At 40.9% G+C, this 12,762-nt stretch overlaps 1 long non-coding RNA gene across 2 annotated transcripts in view; it reads left to right on the top strand.

Moving 5' to 3' along the window:
* Window positions 1-12,529, top strand: part of LOC118636625 — a 43,076-nt gene extending 30,547 nt beyond the window's left edge. Inside the window, exons 5-7 of one of the 2 annotated variants that reach the window (XR_004960675.1) lie at window positions 8,502-8,729; window positions 10,269-10,467; window positions 12,506-12,529. This is a non-coding gene — a long non-coding RNA (uncharacterized LOC118636625). Of the gene's footprint in view, window positions 1-8,501; window positions 8,730-10,095; window positions 10,468-12,505 lie in introns of both variants that reach the window. The other variant, XR_004960674.1, reaches the window with a different exon arrangement.
* The last annotated feature ends 233 nt before the right edge of the window (window positions 12,530-12,762 follow it).

Raw genomic sequence — 12,762 nt, 5'->3', positions numbered from 1 at the left:
AACCAGGGCCGGAGACAAACTGCAACGGAGGAACGTGCCCTTAGCGGGAACCGAACCCGGGTCTCTCTGGACCGCAGGCCGATGCTCCAACCGCTGAGCCAAACCGGCCAGGGCCAGAATATATTTTTGAATAAGACTCTATTAATTAAGGATACCAATAAAGAACATATTCTTATGATTCCTTCCTCTTATGAGTCAGAGTATGAATAGATTTTTCTTGTACCCTTCAGTCTTCTCTCTCTCTCTCTCGACTTCAGTCCTAGCAGCATCTTCATCTTCTTTCAATTCCTTAAAAACACCAACCTCTTTCCTGTCATGACCTTTGAATTTGCTGTTCTCCACTCCTTGACTGCCCTGCCTCCTCTTAGTATCAACAACTCCTGACATCTTTTAAGTCTCAGCTTAAATGTCCCCTTCTGAGTGAAGTTTTACCTGATCACCTAATCTAGCTCTTCACTTCTTTATCCTATGTATCAGTTAACTTTTGCCATGTAACTATCCCCAAAATTAGTGGCTTAAAGCAGCCATTCATTTAACTCATGTCTACAGACATATGAGAAAGCCTAGCAGAGATCAGCTGAGCCAGCCCAGATCAGAATTATCTGGTCAACCCATGGAAATGCGAGCTAAATAAAATATTTATTGTTTCAAGCCACTATGGTTTGGGGTGGTTTGTTACACAGCAAGAGCTAACCAGTACAGGAGCCCTAGATTAAGACACCAGACCTATTCAGGGAACTGTACTCAGTCCTATTTTTTAGGTCCTGTAGCAGATTGTTATAATGCCCCACCCATAACCCTTCAGTCCTTGCCATTTCTGTCTATATCCAGTTGACCCTCAGCTGCCAGCTTATGCATTTCTTTGCCCGAGGGCTTTCTCTCACTGCCAGATCCCACCTTGCCTATGCACACAGTACACTGGAAGTTCTGGAGAATTAACACCAGTATGAGCATCCTTTAATCAGTGACTGATGCAAATTGGTGTATAAATGCCCCCAACTTCCTCATCTGGATGGGATCATTTCATACTGTCTTCCAGAGTTCCCCAGTGAGATTGAACTCTAGGACTTGGTAAAGAGACTTCAACACATCCCTGCTCTTGTCTTTTTCATCCTCAGCCTGACCTGGAAGCACGTAGCCCAGGGATGAGCTGAGAGTATTCATTTAGGTTCTGTCACAGGCTGAAACTGCACAGTTACACCCAACAGATTTGGCATGATGATTTTGATGAGAAGAGGGAGAGCTTTTGATATGGTTATCAGAGATGGAATGGGATGAAGCTGAGAGATAAGGGTGAGTAATTAGACTGGGGCAAGTTCTGCTTTGTAACATTATGTGGCAAGAAACACAAACTACAAGTTAATGTACCCATTTTTCTTATAATAGTCTTTTTGCTCCCAATACTATTTGTATATATGCGTGTTTGGAGGTATATGTTATACATAGTGAAATACAGTCCTTCAATGTACTAATTCATTGAGCTTTGACAAATGTATACACTCAACCCTGACCTCACAAATCAAGATTTAGAGCATTTCAATCACCCAAGAATGTTCCCTTATGCCCCTTTGCAGTCCATCACCACCCCCCACCAGAGGCAATCACTGCTGAGATTTCTATCATCGTATATCAGTCTTATTTGCTCTAGAACTTCACAAAAATGAAGTCATATAGCATATACTCTTTTATATCTTGCTTCTTTCACTCAATAAAATGCTTTTGAGATTATTCATGTTGTTGTGTATACCAGTTATTCATTCCTTTTTATTGCTGGATTACATTCTATTGTATGACTATAGCATAATTTATTTATTAATTACCATTATGTTTGATATTTGCATTATTTCCTATTTTTATCTTTTTTTAAATTAATTTTAGAGAGACAGGAAGGGAGAGGGAGAGAGAGATGGAAATATTGATGAGAGAGAACATCGATTGGCCACCTCCTGCATGCCCCCCACTGGGGATCCGGCCCACAATGTGGACATGTGCCCTGACCAGGAATCAAACCAGTGACCTCTTGGTGCATGGATCGACGCTCAACCACTGAGCCACACTGGCCGGGTTCCTATTTTTATCTTTATGAATAAAGCTACCATGAACATTCATGCACAAGTATTCTTATAGGCATGTATTTTCATTTATCTTGAGTGAATGTGTAGAAGCAAAATTGTTGGATTCTAGGGTAGGTGTGAAGCCTTTGCTCTGTTGCCTCTGTGAGTGACTTAGTTTCCCTAGCCCTCTGTCTGGCCTGCCTTCTTCCACTCTGGGTCTAGTGTACTGCAGTTCTAGCAAGCATTCTGTGGAGGGACCTCAGGTACTTGCCTCCCAAGTTTCAGATAGGAAGTGGGGGTAGGGTCGGGAAAGAGCTTGGGGCTAGAAGTTGAGCGTGAGTGGTTAAGAGACCAGAGTCTAGTCTTGGTTCTTCTATTAATAATTTCCAGGCAAATAATTTTCTGAACTTTGGTTTTCTCATTGGTTTCTCTTCAAAATTCCTTCCAGATGGTCCTGTCTGTCTTGTGAGTTCATAGTAGGTACTCATTTAGAATTTGTTTCTATATACAGAACAGAGAGAAATATTAAGTTATTTGTATTTCTCCTGACATCAAAAACATGAAAATAGTAAAAAGGTAAAATATCTGTAACAAAAAAATAAATAAAAATTCATAAAACAAACAAACAAACAAAAAACATGAAAATAGTTACTATTTCCCTGATTTCCCTGCCTCCTGATAAGGGTAGATGCTAAGGATGATCTTTTTTGTGTGTGTGTGACCTGGATGGTCAATAGGGATACAAATAGGGGAAGCCAAAGATGCAAGACTAGAATAAGGTGTGTGTGGGGGGGCTGCAGTAGAGCAAGAGCAGAAGTGGGAGAGAGGCCCAAGACGACAACTACGACGACGAGGAGGAGGAGGAGGAGGAGGAGGAATGTGTCTGTGAGGAGAGCATAAGAGCAAGAGAAAGAATGAGAAACGCACACATAGAGGATGATAGTTTATAAGAAATAAACTATGGGGAGTAAAAAAGATGTTCTAAGCAGTTTGCTGAGTCATCTGCAATGTTAACATCTTTCTTTCCTCTAACCCCCCACCCCCCCAAGAAAATTTCAGGGAAAGCATGCATAATTCTATCATCTTTTCAGAGTTGGACATATACTTTGATATTTTTAATTCATTAGTGTTTAAAACTGGCTTCATGTTGACCTCAAAGCCAGAAGAGAATTTCCTAAAGGTGTCCTACAATATTTAGGTTGAATGAATGAAAGTATTAATTAGGGTAAAAGGCTAAGTTGCTGTAACAAAGAAATGAGTTCCTTTCATTGTGTGGCTCTGCCATCCCCTAGCGTATTGTTATCTGTGTGCTTGAAGCTACATTGCTATGGGTTCCAGGTGGTGGAAAGGTGAAAGATAACATGGAGGAGACATGTCACTGTTATGAGTCCTAGTTCTGGAAGTTGTATACATTGCTTCCTCTCACATTTTACTGGCCAGAATTCAATCATATGACCAAGACTCATTGCAAGAGAGACTGGGAAATGTGTTCCCAGTAAGAAGGGAAAAATGGATTGTAATAGACAACTGGCAGCTTTCACCCCATGAACAAGCTCCCAATTTTCCAAAAGGGAAGAACAATATTCTTCAGGCCTCAATTAGTTTTTTCTATGCTGGACTGTCTTGCATTTGTCCTGTGTGTATGTGCACTCTCACTGTGGGCTGATAGGCTTTGAGCAAGAGGGTTATTTACTAATTCTTGAACCCTTGCCTGATACCAAGTTAAGGTATAGCCGAATGTGCTTCAGGGAGCTGAGTAAAGCAGGAAGGAAGTGAACTGAAGGGTTCTGTTCCTTTCCCCAATGTGTTTGTCTCACAGTGGGGAGCTGAAACTAAAGTCTTAAATCTTTCTTTTCCTGGAAAATCCTCCCAAGCCAGATGTGCCCTTCCCCACCTACTTCCATTACCCAACAATCTTTTGTCTTCCCTCCTCCCTCACAGACTCCAACAGTGTTGACTGGCTATGACAGTATGTAATTGAACACAGAGCACTTTCCCTCCACTGTGATTAGTCAAACTTTGCCCCATATGCAGTTGAATCACCCTTAAAAAGATGCAGCTAAGGTCTCCAGGCTACAAATTCCTCCTGAGGTGTTGAGTGGTATGTGCTTGGGTGTTCCTCTATGGTGACACCAATGCCAGTTCTATTAACTGAGTACTTCCTTTCTTCTCACTTTCTTACTCCCTCTCCCCTTCTCCTCTTTCATGACTTTGACACTGCCATTTTTCTTTACTTCAGGCCCACCATGGCATGTGAGCCAAATCCATACTGTCAACAGGTTCCCTGGAATGGCGTCCTATGTTTAGTTTGTAACCAGACCCAGGGGGCGTCTACATGGCAGTCAATAGCTGATTAGGTTAACAGAGAATTTTCTCTTCAAGAGAAAGAGCTAGAGTTTAATTAATCTCAGGGCAAAATGGCTCATCTCAAAATAAATTATATTCTGTAGCTGCTAGAACAGCTGTTGAACAAAACACATCTTTAGCAAGTGAGAAGAAGAATGACAACCTGCAGATCTTAAATCAGAAAATAATTAAAAAAAACCAAACAGGTGTGGTAGATTATATGAATGATGGGCCCCGATACTTCCTCTGTCTGTGGCATTACAGACCTTCCCATTAAAACTTGAATCTATTTCTTCACTCCTTGAGTCTAGTCTGGCCATGTGACCTACTTTGGCCAATATGACACTAGCAACTATGAAGCAAGCAGAGGCTTGGAAGATGCTTGTGCATTGGGGCTTGCTCTCTTGTGGTGCCTGTGACTATGAGACACATGATTTCCTGCTGGATGATGAGAGACGTGTAGTTGCCCCCATTGCCCCAGCCAGTAACTTGCCAACTATACACATGAGTGTGGTCATCATAGGTCACCCAGCCTCTAAATTACTCATTATGTGACTGCAGGCAAATGAGAAATCTCAGCCCAGACCAAAAGAATTACCTGGGCAAACCTCAGAATCATGATCTAAATAAATAGTGGTTGTTTTAAGCCACTAAGATTTTAGGGTAGTTTATTAGGTAGCGAAAACTAACCCATACAACAAAGTAGGTGGTACTTGTATGTGTTAATGTATGTGTGTGTGTGTTTGTACCGTGTGTATCTGTTACATCTTCTCCCCACATCCATAACAGATGCTCCTAATATACTCTGAAATCAATACAGTCCAGGTAAGGCCTCTACTTGGACACGCTGTGGGAATTTCAAGCTCCATAAAGAAACATGTAGAGAAGGTGTAAATGACCAGTCTCATCTTTCCTTTTTCATTCCCCTCCTGCCCCAGCCTCCTGAACCTGGATCCTGGCCAGGTAGAAACCTGACCAGTTTAAAAGAAGGAGGTATCTATAATAGGCTACACAACTCATTTGCCTAGGGACACTACTTCTCTCTGGCAGCCCCAGCAAGAAGAATGAAGGACGGTATGTGTGCATACCTAAGTTCTTCTGATTATAAGGAAATAGATAAGAAAATTGGTGCTTTTCTCCTTCTTGTAAAGGGGTTTTAGATGCCAGAATCTCCCTACCTCTCTACCACACCTCACACCCCACAAGTGTTGTTCATTGCTGATGTCTTTTCTAATACAAGTTCCCTAGGAGTGTTCTTAAATATCAGACATAGATAATGGTTCCTAAAACTGCAGGTGTGGCATTTCTCAAGGAGTCTTTTTGGTTAGACAAAGCCCGAATGAGATTCTGTATTTAATATTATTAGTTTCCTACATTTAAGTAAGCATAGTTGGCACAAATATTGTGTGTGTTATATCAAATATGTTGGTTTTATTGTGGAAGAGACTATAGTAAATCTGGTTCGTATGAGTCTAAAGTGGCTGGCAATAGGAATCTTTTCCTTCACAATTTCCTGTGTCCTGCTTCTTTCTTTTTCCTTGATTTATGCACACGTTTCAGCTGTGAAAATCAGTTTTCTTAAAAAAAAAAAACAAAAAAACAGCTTTATTGAGGCATAATTTATACAAGTCATCTGTTTAAAGTAAATAAGTCAATTATGTTTAGTAAGCATATAGAGCTGTGCAGTCATCACTATGATCCATTTTTAGGATATTTCTATCTTCCCCAAAGATCACGCATGCCCATTTGCAGTCAGTCCTCATTCCCACCCTCATTCTAAGGCAACCACTAATCTACTTTTTGTCTCTACAGATTTGCTTGTTATGGACATTTTATATTAATGGAATTATAGATTATTTGGTAGAGCTATTTTTTAAATAAAAACTTAGGAGCTTTCTAAAGACATAAAAATGTTTACAAAATCTAGTCTTTCTTTGAAAAGTTGATCCATGAATATGAACAAGATATTCTAACTTGGTTTGGGTTCCCTCAAATCAGATGCCAAGGCAAGGACTTGGGGCAGGTAGTTTATTTGGGAGAGTATCACAGGAAGCAGAAGTGAGGGAGTGAAGAGCATGAGATACAGAAGGAGAAATATAATAAATAAATGAATAGCAAGCATGCATTGAGAAGATTACCAGTTGTGGACAACTGGGGCTCAATTCCACTGAGGATTGCCAGAGGAACCATGTGAAATGTGCTCCTAGGGAAGCTGGGGTATTTATTTACCATATTAGTTACCTACTGCAATGTAACATGTTTCCCTAAATTAACAATTTAAAGCAATGATTAACATTTATTGACTCTCACAGTTTTAAGGGTCAGGAAATTTAGTTGGCTTAGCTGGGTGTCTGGCTTGGGGTCTCTCATAAGGTTGGAGTAAAGATGTTGGCTAGGCTGCAGCTATCTGAAGGCTTCACCGGGGCTGGAGGATCCCCTTCTAAGATGCCTCCCTCACATGGCTGACAACTCAGTGCTAGATGTTGGCAGGAGGCCTAAGTTCCACACCACATGGTCCTGCCCATAAGGCTACTTGAGTGTCCTCACAACATGGCAGCTGGCTTTCCCCAGAGTGAGTGATCCAAATGAGAACAAGGTAAAAGCAGCAATGCCTTTTATAATATAGCCTGAAAAGTCACACACCATCATTTCCACTATATTATATTGGTAACAGAGATCAGTCATATTCATTGTGGGAACTACACAAGGGCATGAATACCAGGAGGCGAGAATCATTGGGTCTATCTTGGATCTTGGCTACCACATTCATTGTCTCCTGTCCCTCTTTGGTTGAAGGCTGTCTTGTGTGAGTTGGGCAAGCTTAAGGAGGGGCTGGTTAAGCCTCAGGCAGAGGATTTGTAGGTCTTTGCAGTGGCCAACCTGCTAGGCAGTATCTACCGTGGCTGTAGGTAAATTCAGAGGTGGACCTACAGGCTATGGGATGGAGCCTTTCTAGCATCTTCCACTGCCCCAAGGCTATGCTTAATGGTACAGTTTTTCAGATCCACCCTTGATAATGAAAAGAGAAATAATCTACACCTCAGACTTAAAAGTAGAACAAAATGATAGGTTGTTGATATTATATTGATACCTTTGGTAGGCCCTCTAAGTGACCACTGTATCACTGAGCTTTGGGCTTTTGGAAGCCCATCATCCATGAAGAAGGAGCTTCTAGTACAACAAAGCCAGCTTACTCCTCACATAGCTAAAGAGTATAAAATCACAGACCAGCCCTGGGCAGAGGCCCAGCCACATTCTTGAAATATGGGAAGGGAGCTGGACTCAAAGACAGGAGTAAAGATTTAGAGCAACCATGTGGGGAAGGTTCTTCTCAAGGTAACCTGAAGTAGGAGGAAATGATGAAAGATCAATGGCCAGTGACACTGCTGAGTGCTGGGTTGAAAGCACTGATACTGATGAGCTCCATCACTCATGTCACCTAATCTGCTGCCCTTTGAATAAACTACAGCAAGAGGAGAATGGGAAAAGGTAGGAACAGAGTAACAAAGGAAGAGGAGGGGAAATGGACCTATAAAGTTACATCCCTTGCTTCATGGCCAAAGCTAGAGGACCATGTGACCTGGCTGGCCCAGGACAACCCTAGCTTAACCTGCTGTTCTGGAATAGTTGTTAATAGCACTTCCTTTTACTCTCAAAAGCATCCAGGTTTGGATGGCAAATTACATGGTCATCTTACCCAAAGCACATTGTACTGTCCCATGCATAACCTTTCTCATACTTAATTGTAAGTGTTTAATGTTTATGTTGTGTGCTCAACTATAATTTCAAATAGGGACCATGTCTGACTTTTACATTGGCATTGAAGTATTGGCATTTGTGAAGTGCTCAATATATGCTGTCTTACTGAAAGAATGAATGAATGAACGAATGAATGAGTTAATGAATGCATCAATGAATGAATACATGAGCTCTGTTTAAAAAGATTTGGTATGGTTGGAATGACTGTAGGGGAAGGTAGGGGTAGGTCCTTAGTCTATAATTCCAAAGGAAGCCATAGGAGGCATGTTAAAACAAACAAACAAACAAACAAACAAACAAACCCAGGTTAAAGCTCTATTAAAATATATTCCCTTCATTTAGTTCCAGCAGCTCTGGGACCAGATGGTGTATGTCCACAAACAGAGCTGCTGCTGCTGCTGCTGCTGCTACTGCTGCTGCTGCTGCTGCTGCTGCTGCTACAAGTATGGATTGTCAAATGTTCAGAAAAGCCCCAAGTGGGAATCAACAGACTTTGCATCTCTGCTCTCCAAGGGTCTGCTCTGTCAGCAAGTGGTCTGAAAACCTGGAAATTATGTTATCAGCGGCATGGTACATTTTCTTTATTATTTCCTTTTTAGGGAGAGGGAGCCAAGCATTTTGCCACCAAACAAGGACCATTTATGGACTACTCAGTTGAATTTGCTGTGAGCTGCTGGGGCTGCCATGTGATCCTAAGCATAAACCTTAGCACATCTCATAGAGCCAAGAGTACAGCCTCAGCATTTGGGAGAGAAAAAAAAAATTAAAACCAAAAGCTGAAGCCAGAGTTCTGCACACACTGCTGTATGGCAGCTGATTTCGAAGGGAAACTTCAATATCTCCAGTGATGGGGTTTGATTTATCCTCCCCAGCCTGTGCCAAGACGCTAACACCTCCTTTGCACTTGGGTCTTAAATTCCCCCAAGGAAGTGTCTATTATTGTTTTCCTTGTAGATTTTAGAAATAGAGTAAGCACCCTTCTTAAGGAATAAGGCATTGAGTCATAGTATCTGGCTTCTCTTTGTTGCTCTTCCATTAGGTTATTGTAGAGCTGCTTAACTTTTTTTGTATCTCTTTTTCCTCTAAGATGAGAATAACTATGCTCACCATATCATTATAATGCTAATGCCCTGTACAATATTATTATGAATATTTACATTCTCCCTTTTCAGTCCTTTCCAAACACAATTCTAAAGCACACCCCTTTAAAAATTTTCCACAAAAATACCCCACTTCTCAGCAAACTGTTCAACATTTATCTAGTACCTATTAGAATACATGCAATTATATTATAGTAATAGCAGGCTAAGGCAGTAGATGATAAGTAGTGATGTTAAAGTTGAAAGATAGAGGATGGATAGAATTAAAGTAGACAGGCAGGAGAGACAGCGAGCTGTTCAGGCAGGGGAACAACATTAGCAAAGTCATAGACCAGGGATTGGCAAACTATGACCCTTGAGCCAAATCTGGCCTGCTGTGTTTTTGTAAATAAAGTTTTATTGGCCTACAGCCATGCTTCTTCATTTGTGCATTGTCTATGGCTGCTTTCATGCTAGAACAGTGGAGTTAAGAAATTGTGAACAGAGATGGCATGGCCCGTAAAGATTAAAATATTTATTATCTGTACCTTTATAGAAAATGTTTGCTGAGTCTTGGCATAGACAATAGTGGAAATGGGGGTGATTTTTCCTTCTTGGAATGGGTATTCAGAAAATGTGAGCTTAAACATAAGGGATAGAGCTTCAAAGCCATTTTAATAGGAAATAGGGAGAAGGCTCATGGGGAGTGGAAATGTCTTTCTCATCCTGCAGCAAACTCAGTCTCAGACCCACATACTGAGAATCTGGAGGAATGGAAACTGCTTAAATGTACTGAATATATCTGTCTTTTCATCAATTCATCTTTTTGTTTAGTATATATTTATTTCTTTTTACAGAATCATTTTGTTACTCAAATAAAAGAGACAATTATAGGGAAAAATATTTAAAAAATATTGATGAGCCCCCCCCCCCCAAAAAAAAGACGACCACCCATAATCCCACCAACCATAGCTAACCACTGTTACATTGTGGTATGTGTCTTTCTTATCTTTTTGCCTACATGGAAAAGGAAGTTTTTACTGAGTACCTACTACATACCAGGCAGTATACTTAGGACTGTGAAAGCTTGGTCTTGATCTTAAGGATAGAGGGCAATGACCCAAATCATTACAATTTGGGGTGAGAACTGCAATAATAGCTGCCTGAAGAGATACAAGAAAAGCAGGGAAAAAGAAGTGAGCACCTCTTCCTGACCTGTTATATTCAAGGTAAGCTTTAAAAAATGCCTGAGAGTCTACCAGATGAGCAAGAACATTCCAGACAGAAGGGAAAGTAATTGGTGTTTCCCATGTAACTATTAGGTACCTTGGGGTTTTATTGAAAACATCTCATGTAATCATCAAAACAATTCTAGGAGGTAGATATTATTCCCATTTTTTTAGGTGAGGAAATTGAGACTCTGAAAGGTTAAGGTATTTGCCAAGCTATGCATTCAGATAGCTTGAGGTGGAGCCAGGATTTAAACTCAAGTGTATTGCCCATGCTGTCCCCCCTTTATCATGCAGCCTCTGCAGGATAAGCAAAGTCATGGTGGTCACCTGTATTAATTTTATTTAAAAAATATTTATTAAGCATCTACTATATACCAGATAAAGAATACATTGACTGTGTCTTTAAGGAGTCCTGAACAATCTCTCATCGTGTGTGTGTGTGTGTGTGTGTGTGTGTGTGTGTGTGTGTGTGTGTGTGTTGGGGGAGTCTGTATGCAAAGTCAGGTTATGCTTTGGCTTCACACAGAACTTGAAACTGATCTAGACCCCAAACTTATATATTGAATTTCTTCCCTCCTTGTTAGGACTCTTGGCCCCTGGAGGATGTGGACCAATCATTTTGCATTGTTTGCCCCCTAGAGAGGCCATAATGATTGGGTGAATTTAGTTCACCCAAGATGGAGGTTGCCAATCTTTCATTAAGTCAGTCAACCAATTACCAGTGCTCTGGTGGGATTGGACTGTATGCATGGGACAGAGAAGGAGGCAGTAAAGTAACATCCCTCGGTATTGCCACCCTCAAGAGAAATGGCTGTGTAATTGTGGACAGAAGACAGGGGCCTGGCTTGACAATCAGTGCTGTAGAATTCTAGGGAAGGGGCCTCATGGTGGGCTGAAGGGATTAGTACAGGCTTCCTGGAGCAGCCACATCTCCAATATTTCTTATCATGACTTGCTGAATAGCAAGCAAGTCTTCATGAACACCAAGAGAGGTTAAAAATTCCCCTTTACAACTCAGGAGGTGCTTTAACTTCCAAATTCCAATGGGAGGTGTGTGTGAGGATTGGAGGGTGGGTATGTGTCTCACTCTCCCTTTCCCTGGAACACACACAAAGCCACCCACAGAGTTAGTGAGTTGTGCTATGAAATATGGCATGACCATAAATGAAATTACAAAGGAATCACTTCCAGAGGCTTCACCTTAAAACCTTAACTTCTACATTGTGAGCACACCATTTATTACCACCACTGCTGGGAAAGGGGGCTGTTAGTATAATGCAGAGAAGAGAAGACAGGCCATCTAAGGAACAGAAAATAGGATTTATTGTGGGAATACAGCCTTGGGCAAATTGCCTCTTGTTAAATGTATGTGTTGGGCCCAATGTCAAAGCAGTGCACTCCAGGCAAACACAATGGTCTTACTGGAAAATTTTCTTCACTGTTCTGTGCCTCTGTTTCTCTCTTTGTATGATGGCATGCTAAGTGGTCTGTTAAGAAAGGATTGGTAAGTGGAAAGATACTTTATTTTCTTTTAAGTTCCTTGGTCTAACTATCCTTTTACCAGCTTGCTCATGACTTCTTCATTCAGATGACCTCCAAAATGATAATGATGCTCATGACAACCTCACAGCTATTCCACAGCCCTCACCTACTGATGACTCTGTGGCAGCCACCCAAAGGATGCTTCTTTATTTTTTCTTTTTAACATTTATGAAATCTATTGGGAAGATATTGGTTAATAAAATTATATAGGTTTCAAGGGTGCAATTTTCTAATACATCGTCTGTGTATTGTATTGTGTGTTCACCATCGACAGTAAAATCTCCGTCACCATTTATTGCCCTTTACCCTTTTCTGACTCCCCCTATCCCTTTTCTCCTCTGGTAATCACCATACTGTTGTCTGTGTCGATGAGTTTTTATCCTTTTTGGCTTAATCCTTTCACCTTTTTTACCCAGACCCCAATCCCCGACCCCTTTGACAGCTGCCAGTCTGTTTTATGTATCAATGAGTCTGTTTCTATTTTGTTCATTAGATTCCACATATAAGTGAAAACATATGGTCTTTGTCTTTCTCTGACTGGCTTATTTCACTTAGCATAATACTCTCCAGGTCCATTTATGCTGTTGCAAAAGGTAAGATTTCCTTCTTTTTATGGCTGAGTACTATTCCATTGTATATATGTACCCCAGATTTTTTTATCCACTCATCTACTCATGGGTACTTGGGCAGCTTCCAGATCTTGGCTGTTGTAAATAATGCCACAATGAACATAGGAGTGCATATATTCTT

Source organism: Molossus molossus, unplaced genomic scaffold, assembly GCF_014108415.1.
Source record: "Molossus molossus isolate mMolMol1 unplaced genomic scaffold, mMolMol1.p scaffold_m16_p_2, whole genome shotgun sequence".
NCBI classification, from domain to species: Eukaryota; Metazoa; Chordata; class Mammalia; order Chiroptera; family Molossidae; genus Molossus; species Molossus molossus.
Note: the sequence above shows the minus strand (reverse complement) of the source record. Positions and strands in the feature narration are given on the sequence as shown.